The following is a 16392-nucleotide window of genomic DNA, read 5'->3' as shown; positions in this document are numbered from 1 at the left end:
CAAAACCATAAAAATAAAATATAAGGAATTAAAATATACAAACGGTGATATCAAACATAGTTTTACATTAACAGACAAATAAATATCATAATAAAAATAAAATAAAGTCAAATTTTAAAGAGCATTCTGGTGGAATTATTCCCAATTATAATAAGTCCTACCCAATAGTAAAATCAGAAGTATGTGTCCAAGGATTCAGTGTTTTCACATTTGCTGGTATATGGTTGAAAACTTTCCTGATTTTCCTATTTTTGACCAGTTTTTTAATCTAAGATAAGGTAAGTACAAGAGATTGAGCCGTAGTTACTAGGACTTTCAAAGTTTCCCCCTTTAAATAACTTAACTATAACGCAACAAAGAAAATTTCAATTTTTTCCAGATTTTTAAAACATTTCCTGATATTCCAGGCATTTGACGTCATATTTTATGTCATACATTTCCAAATTCTTACAACAATCCTTCCAGATATTAAAATCTAATAAATATGCATATCCATATGATCGCCACAAATCTTTACACAATAAAATCTCATTAAATAATTAGGAAATTCACGCTTCTGGGGCATAAATTGCCATTTACCACCTGCGGCTATAATTATTATTTCGCCCCCGCTAGCAATTAAAATAAAACCAATTCAATTTAAATTCAATTCGTTTTCACGGAAAATTCTCATCGTTTTCATGCAAAAAGTGTCGGGACATTGGTCTATTGTTTATTTATAATTAAATACTGACAGCACCGTGATATAAATTAATGTTAAATAACGTTAAAAAAGGCTTAGAAAATTTGTTTTTTTTTAACTAGGGGGAAAGTGTTAGTTTTCTTTAAAAGGAAAAAAATTTGAAGCATAAGCCCTCCATTAACAATACCATCCCTAGGGCCAAATAACCTTTATAAAGAACAAACATAATACACCCATTTCAGTCTAAGTATCCATATATACATATATATCCGATTCCAAGCCCTAGCGCCCTCTAAGAGAACTCCCTTGAACCTATTCGCAATAGATTTCTGGATCAATGTTATCCAGTCCAGAGTCAATATAACAGCTCGATAAAGCAGGTTTCTCCTCTCAGGAGTCCAGTTTGTTATGGCTAGAGGGAGTTATTTTGGGGGGTAATTTGAATCTAAATAGAGTTTGTGTGTGTGTGGGTGTAGTAGTAAATCTAAATGCAAATTAGGTCGATTGGGGTGGCAATATATAAATTAGGGCGACGAGTTGAATTAAATCGATATTTGTCGGGGGGGGAGGGAAGGGTGGTTTGCCCAATTTGGTAAAAAATATCAGATTTGTACTGGAAGACATTTGTGCTCCAATTAAATTAATGGGGTTAACTTAGGGTTAAAGGATTTTCGAAACCAATATATAAGTTACTCCTTTTTTGTATGTCATAGTTTCTAAAGCATATTTTCTTTAAATTTTCTCCAACGTTTCCCAAAAGCCGTCGGGAAACTTTGAATTTCCCTCAGGCAAAGAACGTAAAACGGTTTTAATTTAGTCCGTATTCGGATCCATTGAGCGCGGGCACTATGCCAAAATTTCCCTCCTAAAACGGTTACTTCACACCATGGAATTTACTTAACCAACTTTCCCGGTTTATTTAATTGTAGCTCGGATGATGGGCGGCCATTAAACTTTTATTGCGTGACGAGTTTAAGTGAGGTTAGGAGTTTGGGGAAAATTCAGTAAAGATATATAAAAAATACCAGAAAAGGTCAATAATTACGGGGTAAAACTAGAGGGAACTTCTAAGGGTTTCTTTGTTTTTTTTTTGTTCCTAGGTTTGACACGTTCTTCAATTACTCTTTAATTGACATAATTTATGACGTCTTCTTAAGCGCAATTATTATTTGTTATTTAAACAACAGTTTTTCACATGAATATGAATAGAAGTAAAACTTAAAAAAAAGGCTCAAAAATTTTAAAAAAAATTGTTATTTTAACCCTTAAAGACTTTTTCATTGTACATTTTATGCATAACTTAAGTGGATATGATTGTCGTTTTTTTTATGTGTATCACGGCTTTATTGTTAAAGAAAAACATTAATTTTTTTATTAGAATTAGTAATTATGTGCTGATATAACATATTTTAAATTAAATAAAAATTTCAAAAGAGTCAACAAATTTTACAAAATAATGTTATATTTTTAAAATGTGTATATTTTAAAAATATAACATAATTTGTTGTATATGTTATATAATGTTATAATGTTATATATTTAAAAAATAATAATTTGCAATTTTAATGACAGAGAACCAACATCAAAAAAATCATTTTAACCCTAAAAAGATCTTTTTTTAGTCTACGTCTTATACATAATTTAAATGGACATGATTGTAATTTTTTTATGAATAAAATCCATATTCTTGTATGCATAACTTTAATGGATATGGGAATTATTATTTTATAGTATTTAATAATTATGTGTTAAATATTGGTATATTAGTTTAAATAAAAACAGTCATGAATAAGTTAAAAATATAATTTTAACCCTAAAAACATTGTCATTCTACATTAAATGCATAACTTAAACGGGCACGACTGTCATTCTTTTATATTGATCACAGTTTAAGGATTTACGAAAAAATATATATTTGTATGCATAATTTTACTGGATATGAAAATAATTATTTAAATTATTTTAATTTAGTGGTCTTTAAATATACTTTTACAATTTTTTGTTGAGAAACCTTAAATCATTAACAAAATAACTTCACCATTAAATTAAATAATAAATTCCGATACAAAATTGATATTTTTCTATTATGTGAAAAAAAAGTACAATTCTGGACGTCTATGGCCTCAACAGGCCAATATCGACCCTCCGAACTCTGCAAAAGTATCTGACGTAGGCGTGACGTAAAAATGAGCCGATCCTGCACGCTCAGCACATTATTTTCGTATACACATTGTACATTTTACCTCTCCAAATAAAATTTAAACGAAAAATTTAATTATTTTACCAAAATCGTGTTCTTACTTTAGGTCCCTAAAGTCTCTTTTTGGTTTTTCCCCATTGAATTTCCTATAAACGCCCATAAATTTCTCCCTTAAAATATCGCTGTGGTTCAAAAAAAATTAATTCTTCCCTACCCCCTCTCAGAAAAAAACCACCGGAAGCGAGCGATTTATCCAACGGAAGGAGATTAATTATTTAACGTCCGCAGAAAATAATATATGGACAAAGCGTTTTCCGTTTAGGAGGCTTAATAAAAAAAAAAAACAACGGGTCATTAATTCTCTGTAGAAGTTTAAAACAAGAAGGGTCAAAAGGTGGATAGGGGGGCGGTTTTATTGTCCTTGTCACCTAAAAGTTTCACGCGTATAAAAATTTAATTTTTCAGTAGATCGATACCACTTTACCAATTGGAGAATTCGTTTTCATCATCAGATTGTATATAGATTAGTTATATTAAATTAACAAACCTGAACTCCTTTAAGAAAAAAGCGACTTTTTTGTATTAATTAATTTGAGAATTCCCGTTCACCATCAGCATGTATATAAAATAATAAACGTCCTAAAGAAATTCTGTGTGACATTAAACACTCCCCTAGCACAGAGTGTAAGTAAAAACACGATTTTTGTTAAATAATTAAATTTTTCTATTAAATTAAATTTGAAGGGATAAAATGTACAATGTGTATACGAAAATTAATGTGCTGAGCGTGCAGGATCGGCTCATTTTTACGTCACGCCCACGTCAGACACTTTTGCAGAGTTCGGAGGGTCGATATTGGCCTGTTGAGGCCATAGACGTCCAGAATTGTACTTTTTTTTCTATATAATAGAAAAATATCAATTTTATACATATTAAGTATATTTTTATCATATATATCTTATAATTATAGTAAGTGCTTAATTTTTTAATTTAAGAGGCAATATTTGGACTTTCCTAGACCATAGTTAATGCTCAACTTGTTCGTTTTAAAGGGATTTATTCTTCCCAGGAAAACATTTTTTTGCAACTTGTTATCCATAAAAGCTGGATTTCTAATATTATTCATAAATGTTAAACCTAATTAATGAAAATTAACCGAATTTAATTAAATATCAAAAGGTTAATTGACTGCCCAAGTTGGCCTATCAGGATTTAATTAATTAAGGTTTCCGCTCAATTAAAGTGGCTTTTGATGTAATTGAATCAGTACTATTCGATTTAATGTTGTATCGGAATTTATTATTTAGTTTAATGATAAATTTATTTTATTAATGGTTTAAGGGTTTCTCATTTATTAAGGGTTTCTCAACAAAAAAATGTAGAAATATATTTAAAGATCTTAAAACCATCACATACATTTAAGTTATGCGTCAAAAAAAATTTTTTTTCAAATATAAAATTATTTAATCATATAAAAATTATGTTCACATATATTTAAGTTGTGCCTAATGAGTATAATGGAAAACGGTCGTTGTATATTTAAAATATATATTTTTTTGGGCCAATATTTCTAATTTTTTTTAATTTGTAGCACGATTAATTAGTACGAAACTATTCAAATAATTGTTTCAATATTCAGTAAAGTTATGCATACAAGTGTATATTTTTTCCTAAATCCTAAAACAGTAATCATTATAAAAGAATGACAGTCATGTCCGGTTAAGTTATGCATTAAATGTAGAATAATAATATTTTTAAGGTTAACATTATATTTTTAACTTTTTCATTACTGTTTTTCTTTAAATTATTATACCAATATTTAGCACATAATTATTAAATACTATAAAAAATAATAATTTTCATATCCCTTAAAGTTATACATACAAAAATATAAATTTTATTCATAAAAAAATTACAGTCATGTCCATTTAAATTATGTATAAAACGTAGAATAAAAAAAGATCTTTCCAAGGTTAAAATGAGTTTCTTGATGCTGGTTCTCTGTGATTAAAATTGTAAATTATTTTGTTTTTAATAAACATTATTTTGTAAAATTTGTTAATGTTTTTGTTATATCAGCACATAATTACTAATTCTAATATCCAGTAAAGTTCTAAAAAAAAATTATTTTTTCTTTAACAATAAAACTGTGATATACATAAAACAACGACAATCATATCCTTTAAGTTATAAATAAAATGTAGTATAAAAAAAGCTTTTGCAGGTTTAAAATAATTTTTTTTCTAGTTTTTGGTTTATTTTTTTTTAATAAAATTATTTTACAAAATTTTCGGCTTTTTTGAAAAAACTTTCACTTTTTCCCTCTAAAATACGAATATCCAGCTTATATTTAATAAAATAATAATTCTCACATCCAGTCAAATTATGCATGCAGGAATATAATTTTTCTTTTAATATTAATACCGTATTATTTATAAAAAAAAATCAATCATATCCATTTAAGTTATGCATAAAATATACAATGAAAAAGTCTTTTGAGGGTTAAAATAATATTTTTTTTTAAATTTTTGAGTCTTTTTTATCAAAATTACAGATATGATTTTTTTTATTCATATTTATGTAAATAACTATTTTTTTTTAATATTTATTCTTGAATGTTGCTTTACCTAAACTTCTTTTTGCTTATAGTTATTGCTCTTAGAGGATTTTTTTATTTTTTTTTTAATGTGAATATTTCAAGATATTTTTGGGTTTTTCATTGGTCAGTAGAGACAGTAAAACATAATATACTTATTTTTTTTTATTTTTTTATTTTGATTCTATTTTTAGCCAGTTTTACTCTTATAAATTAAATCTTTGCAATAGGTTCCAAAGTGTCTTTTAAAGGGGCTCTGTGTTAGAAGTTTTCAGAATCTAATATTGCACTTTATAAAATTTGAAAATATTTTTAGATCAACTTAAAGTTAGAATAGGAATGCTTTAGAGCATATTTCTTGGGTCAATATCTATCACTTATCTAAATAGCCTAAGAAATTAAACCCCTGAGAAATAGGAAATAAAATACCAAAAGAGGGACAAAAGGATTTAATATTATTTAATTTTAAATACGAACATTCAGCACATAACTATTACATTAATAATTATGTGCTGAGTTTATTTACTTGATTACCATCTCCATTTCCAAGTTATGCATAGAACAATAGAATTTTTTCCTTAATATTAAAACTGTACTGATAATACGAACACGACAATCATGTCCATTTAAGTTATGCATAAAATGTAGAATAAAAAGGTCGTTTAAGGTTTAAAATAGAATTTTTGGAGATTTTTGTTTTTTTTTTAATTAAAAATATAAATTAATATGATTTTTTTATTAAAGTAAATATTGTTTTAAAATTTTTTTGGCAAATTATTGATTTTTTTCTTATATTTAAAATATAAATATGCAGCACATATTTATGAAAATAATGATTCCTATATCAAGTAAGGTTATACAAACAAAGATATAATTTTTCACTTAATATCAAAATTGTGATATACACCATAAAACGATAGTCAAGTCAATTTAAATTATGCATAAGAAAATATAAATTAATTTTTTGTTACAGTAAAGCCATGATAATCATAAAATAATTGTAACCATAAAAATACGATAATGGCATAATTATCAAATAAAGATAATTTAATTTATGTATCAGAATATAATTAAAATAAGTTTCATTATCGATAAAATGTTGGAAGTTTTTGTGTCTGTTTCATTGAAGTTATAAATCCGTTTAGGTATTTTGAATAAAAATGTTTACTAATTTACTGAGTAATTTGATTTTTTCCCTAATTATGAATATAAATACTTTTTACCACCTTAATTATTTAAATAATGACACTCATACCCATTAAAGTTATGCCTACAATTATTTCCAACTTTATGTAAATTATCAAATAATAAAACTCCTGATTATTACTAGCAAAAAAACAGAATCCCTCCGCCCCTGACTGAAACCCAAACCGACTTTTGAACAGTAAGCATTAACCCCAGTAAAAGAATAAATTACGCGCTCGTTTTTTTGTGAATAATTATCCCGTATTACATCCCTCAAATAAAAACCAACTTAGGGCAGTAATTTGGCCAAAATTGAACTTGTTCTTCTTCTTCTTTCATATTCATCCCACATAGCACTTTTAATTAATTTAATAAGACAAGTCTATGGTGAGGTCTAATTCGGGTTAGTCCTGAGACTAATTGGCACATTGGACTAATTGAATAAGATTGTTCTTAGTAGAAACCGGTGACACACCTAATTTAATAACCATGTTTATTTGGCGGAGGAGGTTTAATTGGGAGATTAAAAATTTAATGTTTTCCCTATTTTATTGGCGTAGTAGTAATTTTAAAGCAAAACCTTTTAATACTTTTTACCAAATCGGGGCCAAGGACATTTTCTATTGTCCAGACCATGGAGACACGCCCAAAGATCGACGTTTTTTTTTTGGAAACCTCGTTGTCCTACTATTGATAGGTTTCCCTTTACGTCGTTATCGGCGAAATTAGATATTTTTTGGCGGATTCGCTTACTAACACTGTCTGGCCTATTAGCTGTATAATGAAAATATCCAATTTCTGGATAAATGTCTGGCATAGGGGGACCTGTTTATCACGTTTTATGTATGTTAAACTTGCTTTTTCTGAAAGTCGTAAATTTCTTTAATGGTCTCGAAAAGTCGTAGTAGATATTTTTGCGAGAAAACCTCAAAATGACTTTTGCAGTCTGCAAATATAGAAAAATTTGTATTTATATATATTTAACAAATTGAAGATGATCAAATATGTATCCAAATTTCAGTGAATCAAGTATAAGATTTAAATTAGTTTTACTGACTATGCTATATTTAAGCGCTTTAATTAATTAAATTTCTTATATAAAGCATATATTATTTTACAAAATGTTTAACTTTTTTTCTAATTTAAAATACGAATGATTTATTAAAATAATTACTGTCAGATCCTCTCAACTTATGCCTATAAAGATTTAATTTCGTTTTTAGTAATATACCTGTGATAATCACAACGAAACAACAGTCATGTCTATTAAAGTTATGCATAAATTGGAATATGTTTCAAGGGCTTTAAGTCAATAATTATATGATAATTTTATTTTTTTTATAAATGTAAATATTATTTCACAAAACTTTTGGGCTTTTTTGGGATACTTTTATTAATTTTCTTTAATCTTAATATATGAATATGCAGCACTTAACTATTAAGATCATGAATTTTATATCCATTAAAGTAATACAAACGAAAATATTTTTTTCTTTATTATTAAAACTATTACACAAAATAAAAACAAAACATAAAAATTACTCTATTTATTTCTCGATCCTTCAAAATCAATAAGACTCTGGTAAATAAATCATCTTCAGAATTATTAAATTATATCCTTTTTTCTTTATATCTTTAATTTAATATATTTATTTAGAATATGCACGAAATATAGATTAAGAAGTTTGTTAGTTTTAAAATGTAAAATTTATTTTATAATTTAATTCTTCTATGAAGCAAATGTTATTTTACCAAATTTTTGAAAATTTTTCAGATTCTTCTTTAATTAACAATTATCATATAATGTATTAATTTTTTTTTTATTATTTTATCTATGTAACTTTTTTTGCTAAATGAATATTATTATTAGTTTGAAAAATAAGCAAAAAAATTACTACAAAAAAGCTGTTTTTAGACCTAAACTGAATTTTTTGAGTGTTTTTATTCCACAAAATTGTTGGCCTTTTATATGAAATATTTGACTTTTTCCATTATTTTTAAATGAGAATATGCAGCATCGATTTATAGCAATAGTGATTTTTATATCCAGTAAAGTTATGCAAACAAAAATATAATTTCTGTTTTTAAATTCAAATTAAGGTAAAAAAAGGAGTGTCGTCTCCATTAGGGTTATGCATAAAATGTGGAATAGGAAAAGTTTTTTAAGAGTTAAATAATTTCTTTTGGAATTTTTTAGATTTTTTAATAAAATTACAAATTAATTAGATTTATATTCACAATTTATATAATCAAACTTAAAAGTTACAAAAACTTACAAATAAAATCCAAATTCCACAATGTATAACTTAATTTAATTAGGTCTAAAGGAATTACCCCTTACTGAACCCACCAGTAATATTCATTAGTAAATATTATAAATTAAATAATTTCAACACATTAGCAACGGAAGAGGCAATAGCAAAGGAGTAATGTTTGTAAAGTGGAATTTATACAAGGTGTTAATAAATGTATAAATGTCAATAAAAATTTACTAAAAATTACCCAGGAATTACTGTATTTCTCTACTGCAAACAACTGTATTTCTATGATTTATATTACACTCTTGGATATGAATATCGAGTACTTTTTAGCTGCTACATTTAAAAAATGTATTTGCAAAAAATAGTAATTTTCCAACTTAATTTAGTAACCTATTTAAAATCTACCATACATAGACCAAACTAGACATAAGAGCATGACATTATTAGTAAGCAGGCTACACGATATATAATAAACAATAAAATATAGTTTCTTTTGTATTTTTTTATTTTTAACTCAATAGTGCAATCACTTTTCTTTATTTGATTAACGTTTAAACAAATAATTAGGAATTATTGCAAAGTTTCTGGTTGTAAAACACATTTTTTGGAGTTATTGCATTTTTCAACGGTTTTTTACAGTATTTTTATTTTATTTTTCTGTAGAGTAAATTCCATAGCGAAGCAAATGAGTGGTTTACAAACCCTCTACAATAAAAACAAATTTAGTATAGGGGTCTATTTTACAAATAGTCAAACAATAATAACTTCGAAAAATTTTGAATATTTTAATTTAAAAAAAATCAAACAAACCCGTGTAACAAGTTTCATAAAAATCGAAATATTTTTCCGAAAATTAAAAATTCAAATCAAAAAAATTGGTTTTCTGTGTTTTTTCATGGAAATTTTGAGGTTATGTTAAAAAGTGACTGTTACAAAAGCTGCATATTTTTGTATTCTCTAACTTTTGTATTTAACTTGTTTCAATTCGACGTTCACTTTAACCGTAAAACGTAATTATATGATTTTCCCCTTTTGCATCCTACTTTCCAAAACTACCCTGCACAAATTCATTTAATGAGTAATTTTTTATGTTCTCGTCGTTTTTTCTTAGGTATGAATTTTTCAGTTATTTCATTAAAAATTCAGTTATAATAATTAGCCTTATTTTATAAGATTGTTTTATAAATGCCTTATAGCGAATTGTTTATTCCATTATAGAAATATTTTATTAAGCCCTTAACGTGATCTGTGTAGTTGTAGGTCCAGGCCTGATGATTCTCTGTTCAGGTACTTTTGGGTATAAACTTATATATATATATCTTTTATTTAATTTTGTTTACACGTTTTTAGGACCATCATGTATATTTACTTGTATTTACTTACCATGTAGACTTTGTTTTCCTTACAACTTTAACTCATTGTCTCTGATAAAGTAAGATATTAACTTTTTACACCCTATTTAAATTAAATAAAGGTGTTTCACTACTGAGTGAGTGAGTGTGACTGAGGCAACTGACCATACAGAGAACCTACGAAGCCGGTCTTATAGGTTCTTTCTTTTGTCATCATTTAAATTTAACAGGGTTTCTGGAACCTATCAGATCTAGGGAGTTGTTCTTGTTGTTTAGAACTTTTAAATCAAGACTGTCGAACAAACTCAACTCCCTAGAAATAGTCCCTATAAACCGGTTAGTCTTGCCGGACTATTTATTATAGCCGAACGCCGTTAAGTAATTTTTTATTATTTAGTACGACCTCGATAGACTTTGTGCCTGCTTCTTCCCCCCTCAAACTCTCTCTTTTTCTTCTTCTTCTTCTTCAATTTTTCTGAATCGACTCAGTCTATATATACTTACTCGAAATCAGTTCTTGATGATGGTACATATCGGTATGAGCAAGAGAACCGTTACGTAACAAATTTCGCACTTCCTGCAAGAGCAGCAGGTTTATCCCGTTCGGCGATTCCCGTGGGTGTTCGGCCACGATTCTCCTGCTGGTGCACGCTTTGTTAGATGTAGCAGCAGCAGCAGCAGGAGGCGGCAACGTGTGCCGCCACCGCCGCACCGCCGGCCACTTCGATTCATTCCATTCAGTGTCCTCTGCAAACCGTCCGACGTTGGTTTCTTGCAGGACCGGCCCGGATTGTCTTTGGCACGTGGTTCGTTTGTTGTTGTTCTTTTTTTTTTCACATTGTTTTATCTTGAGGGGATTTTCTTGCCTTGTTTTTGACAGCTATTGTTTTATTGAAGAGGGACGGGCCATGATGTTTAGTGGTTGTTTTTTGTTTGTTTTTGACTTAAGAGAGAACGAATGAGTGATTTTTAAGGGGTGTTTTATTGTGGTGTGGTGGTTTTATATGCCGTTAGGGATTTGCTTTTAGTATGGATTGGTGATGATTGAAGGCAAGTTGTTTTTTTTTTGTAAATAGTGTTGTTGATCGAAGTATTTTGACATATTAAAATTTATTAAATTAACAAAAAGGAATTTAAATTTCAACGAAAAAACAGTGTAATAACAATATTTCATTCGGGTGCATAACGCGCTATCGCCGAACTTGGCAATTAAAATGCTAAAATTAATGGTAAATATTATCGCGCGTACCTTTTTTTTTAAATTAATGTTTTTAAATTTTTGGGTGCTTTTTTCTGTTATTATGGTAAAAAAGTGTTTTTATTTTCATACTGGTTTTAAGTATTTTTTGAAATTTCAAAATGTCATTAAAAAATTTCTTAATATGGGAAAATCTAACAATTTTTCCTTCGAATCAATCTATAAAAATCTTGTGTATATTTTTCTTTGTGATTTATTTTAGATAAAAGTCCAGACTGACTTTCCCATTTATTTCCGACATAATTTCTAATTTCTTCCAGGCATTTTAAGCAATTTCTGTTTTTTCTTCAGGCAATCAAAGCAATTTGTGATTTATTTCAGATAAAATTTCTGATATTCTATAAGCATTTCAATACCTGTTTTCCATTTTTTTTTTGTTTAATTCCCGTAAATATATTTTTTATATTTCTCCAGGCATTTAATGTGATTTGTGATTTATTCCCGTCAAAATTTCTGATTTCAAGCAGAAATTTAATTATTGCTTTTATTTTTTTCTGCCTAATTACAGTAAATAGTTTTTGTAGTTTCAGTTTTTCCAGGTAATATGTGATTTACTTCAAAGTCCAGGCAAGATTTCTGATTTTTTTCCAAACGGTTGAATCTCTCTGTGATATTTTCCAAATAATCAGAGTAATTTGTGAATTTTCCCAGGAAGTTGAAACAATTAGAAATGTCAAATAAATTTTTTCACTTAGTTTAATTTTTTATTACTTTCAAAAATTTAAATTGTTTTTTAAATTAATTTCTGAACTACCGATTTTCTTAATGTAATGTAATTTTGCATCTTACTGTGGTAAAAAAATTGTTTTAGTTGTAATTACTGTGGTTGCGTATTATTATAGTTTTATTTTTCATACTAGATTTAGGTATTTTTTGAGTTTTCAGAAATGTAATTCTTGCTCAACTAAATATAAAGATTTAACAATTTTTCCTCCTAATTAATCTATATAAATCTTTTTTCACGCAATTAAAGTAAATTCTAATTTTCTCCAGGCATTTCAAGAAATTTGTGTGTTTTTTTAGACAGTTTTTAGTCATCTGTGCTTTCCTTCATACAATCAAAGCAATTTTTTATTTAATCTAGGCAGGTTTCCTAAATTATTGCAGGCAAAATTTATGATTTATTCCAGGCATTTCAAGAGTACATTTAATTCCTCTTTCTTTCATCCATTCAGTTTCATTTGTGCTTCTTTTTAGGCATTAAAACTACTTTATGATTTAATTTCTGACTTTTAAGTATTTTTTTGTGACTTATTTCAGGCGGAATTTTCTTTCAGGAATTTAAAACCATCTCTGATTTCCTTTAGCAGAATTAATGTCTGAATTACCTTTTTTTTTAATTATTATTATTTTAGGTCTTATCATGGTAAAAGAATGTTTTTTTCCATATGGTTTAAATTTTTGTTTTTTTTTTCAAGTAGTTAAAGTCAGATGTGCTTTTTTTAGGCACTCAAAGTAATTTTTGATTTATTCTAGGCTAAATCTTTGATTTTTCTAGGTAGAATTTCTTATTTATTTCATGCGGAATTTCTGATTTAATTTAGCCCAAATTTTTAATGTCCTTCAGGTATTTTAAGCAATTTCTGCTTTTTTATTTAGGCAAGTAATTCGTGCTTTATTCCAGGCTAAGTTTCTGGTTTATTTCAGACAGAATTTCTCGTTTCCTTCAGGCATTTTAAGCAATTTTTGTTTTTCTTTTCAGATAGTTGAAGTTATATGTTATCTGTGCTTTTTTCCCGGACAATTAATGTTATTTGAGATTTATTTCAGGCGAAAGTTCTGATTTTCTCCAAGCATTTCAAGCATGCACTTAATTCCTATATTCCTATGTTTTCTATGCATTCAATTTCTATTTCTTTCCAGACAGTTGAAGTAATCTGTGTTTTTTTTCTAGGCTATCAAGGTGATTTGTGATTTATTCCAGGCTTAATTTTTGGTTTAGTCCAGGCAGACTTTCTGATATAATTCCGAGAGAATTTCGAATTTACTAATAATTAATTATTATTAAATATTAAATTTAGGTAGTTGAAGGCTTTTGTGTCAATGAAATAATTATAATTTGTGATTAATTTTAAGTAGAATTTGTGATTTATTCCAGGCGGATTTGCTGGTTTAGCTAGGGAAAGTTATTGATTTTTTAGGCGTTTTAAGCCGTCTATGATATTTTCCACTTTCTAGACAATAAAGGTAATTTATGGTTAGTTCTAGGAAATTGGAATAATCTAGGATTTCTTCTGGGAAGCTGTAACAATTTATAATTTATTTTAGGAATTTTAAGTGATTTTTTCATTTTTCCAAACAGTTAAATTAATTTATGAATTATTCCAGAAATTTAAAGTATTTTTTTGTATTTCAGAAAATTGGGACAAATAATTTTTTTTTAGAAAACTGGAACAATCCAAGAATTTTCTAGGATTTTTAAATTATTTGTAAATACCTTCAGGCAGTTGAATAGATATATAATCTCTTTTAGGAAGTGGAAACAATCTATGAATTCCACCAAGAATTTAAAGTAATTTTTTTATTCTTCCAGGCATTTAATAATTTGTCCTTTTTCTTTCCAGAAAATGAAACCATTGATGATTTTTTTTAAGAAACAAATTTTTTTGAAGATTTTCCAGGCAGTTGCATAATTTTTGCAAAATCGAATTTTTGGTTTATCCCAGGTAAACTTTTTAAAGCTTTTCAGGAAAGAGTAATTTTTTATTTCTTCCAGGCAGCTGAAGTTACTTTAGATCAAAATGCTTTAACTCTTTAAAAAATCATTACTGCAACAGGTCACAATAATCCAGAAATGCCTCCTATTGCCTGAAAATATTCAGAAATTACACTTCGGAAAATAGCCTTAAATGCCTGGACGAAACAATAATACCTTAAAAATATAACAAAAATGGCTTCAATTGCATGAAACACATCAACATTAGCTTTTCTTTCTTGTAGAAAGAAAATCGCAAAAATAACTTCAGGTGCCTAGAAAAATAATAAGCTAGAGTCACCTGACTATAAAAAAATGATATTAATTTATCTGAAAGAAATCTCTGGAAAAAATAATTTATTTAACTAATTTCCTGGAAAAAACTGAAACTTTTAACCAAGAAAAATCACAAGTTACTTAAAAGTTCTGAAACGAAAAGTGACGATTAAAATTTACTCGAAAAATGAAAGCTTTCTATTAAAAAAAAACAAAAGTGGCCTGTAATAAACAAATAAGAATCCTTAAATTTTTTTTTCATATTTGATAATGCAAAAGCCTCCAAGGGTAACTTTCACCCTTGTGCCACCCCTGTGAAAAGCACCCGTTCATAAACTGAATGTAAACATAATATGTCAAAATATTTCGATAATACCACTTTATAATAAATTCGTTTATTATATTTAGTAACAACAAAAGCGGAAATCGAATTTTGCCCCAAAAGCATTAAACGTTATTTATGTGCATATTATTATAAACAAACACGGGCCTATTTACTTTTTTAAACGGGGCAGTATGCAAATTTTATTAGCTCACAAGGTTATAGCGAATCTGACTAACTTAAAAGGGAAATTTAATTAAAGAAATTGCAAAATACTTAAATGTTCCGGATAAGAATCGTTCTTTGGGTTTTATTTTTTTTTTATTGTTTACACGAGTCATACATGTGCATATTCAATCAATAGCTAAAAATAACTTATTACAGTTATTAGTAAACATCCATTAGCCTACAGGCCAGTACGGACCATTAATATGTTTAATTAAATGAATGTAAGAATTATTTGCAGATGATTTGGTTACGGTGATCTTATATCCCCATCTCAGTCTAAAGTATGGTAATCGGGATTACTACGTGTAAGAAAAACACAATTTTCTGTTAATTAATAATCATCTGGTGTTTTTTGATTTAAAAAAAATAATTAAATGCAGTAATTTCAAATATATTACCCGTTAAATTCTATAAATTGCTGTTTTTCTTAATCTTAAGTTAAATTATTCATCTGCCTTTTAAGAACTAAATAACTTTTTCGCATTTTTCAGGTTTCCGCAATAAGTTTCCGTCTTCCGGTAAAATGCAAATGATTTTTCATAAAATTTTTATTTGCCCATTTAAAGATAATTTTCAAATTTTTCATTTAAGGAAATGAATTCCTGGAAAGGCATTTTAGCTGTCTCGTGGATATTAAAATTTTTGTTCCAGGTTTTTCATTTTAATGCCAGTCATTTGACCGAATTTATTGCGACTTTAGTAGGAGCGATTTTTTACTTTTGCTCCAGAGGCATTCGACGTCGTTATATTTTCTGGATGTTGGAACCATTTTTTCATAGATTTTTGCAGTAATTTTTGGTCTTATTCCAGGCATTTGACGTCGTTTATTAATTTTGCAAAAATTATAAAAAATTGAAATTTTTGCAAATCTTTTGTGTGTGTGTTGTCCAGGCTTTTGGAAGTAATATTTCTTTTTAGTCAAATATTAGTGCGACATCAATTTTTATGTTTTCCAGACACTATAGGTACAATTTAGATTTTTCTGAAGTAAATTTCATGCTGACCACTTTTTTTCTGCTTATTTTGCCATACAGGAATTTTTTTAAATTCTTCCAAAAAGTTGATAAAATTTTTAATTTCCTTTAAGAAAACTTAAGTAGTTGTACATTTTTTCCAGGTAGTTGAAGTTATTTTTGATTTCTTTCAAATCAAAGTGCTTCAACTTTGACTAGAAAACATCAAAAAAAGCATCAACTGCCTGGAAACAACCCACAAATGCCTTCAACTCTCCGGAAAAATCCATCAATTACTTAAGAATTCTGGAAGGAGAAATCCTAAGTTTTTTATTTTTTAGTCGTTTACACTAATTTTCGATTTTATTCCAATTCTTTGACGCC

At 27.5% G+C, this 16392-nt stretch overlaps 1 protein-coding gene across 4 annotated transcripts in view; it reads left to right on the top strand.

Annotated features, from left to right (window-relative positions):
- Positions 1-16392, top strand: part of LOC126746405 (cAMP-specific 3',5'-cyclic phosphodiesterase) — a 415679-nt gene that overhangs the window by 81522 nt on the left and 317765 nt on the right. The window contains exon 1 of one of the 4 annotated variants that reach the window (XM_050454652.1): positions 11134-11326. The exons of the other annotated variants lie outside the window; for them this stretch is intronic. The gene's annotated coding sequence lies outside the window, so the exon portion shown is untranslated. Of the gene's footprint in view, positions 1-11133; positions 11327-16392 lie in introns of those variants that run through there. 4 annotated transcript variants of the gene reach the window in all.

The sequence above is a fragment of the Anthonomus grandis genome, chromosome 17 (genome assembly GCF_022605725.1).
Source record: "Anthonomus grandis grandis chromosome 17, icAntGran1.3, whole genome shotgun sequence".
Taxonomy (NCBI): Eukaryota; Metazoa; Arthropoda; class Insecta; order Coleoptera; family Curculionidae; genus Anthonomus; species Anthonomus grandis.
Note: the sequence above shows the minus strand (reverse complement) of the source record. Positions and strands in the feature narration are given on the sequence as shown.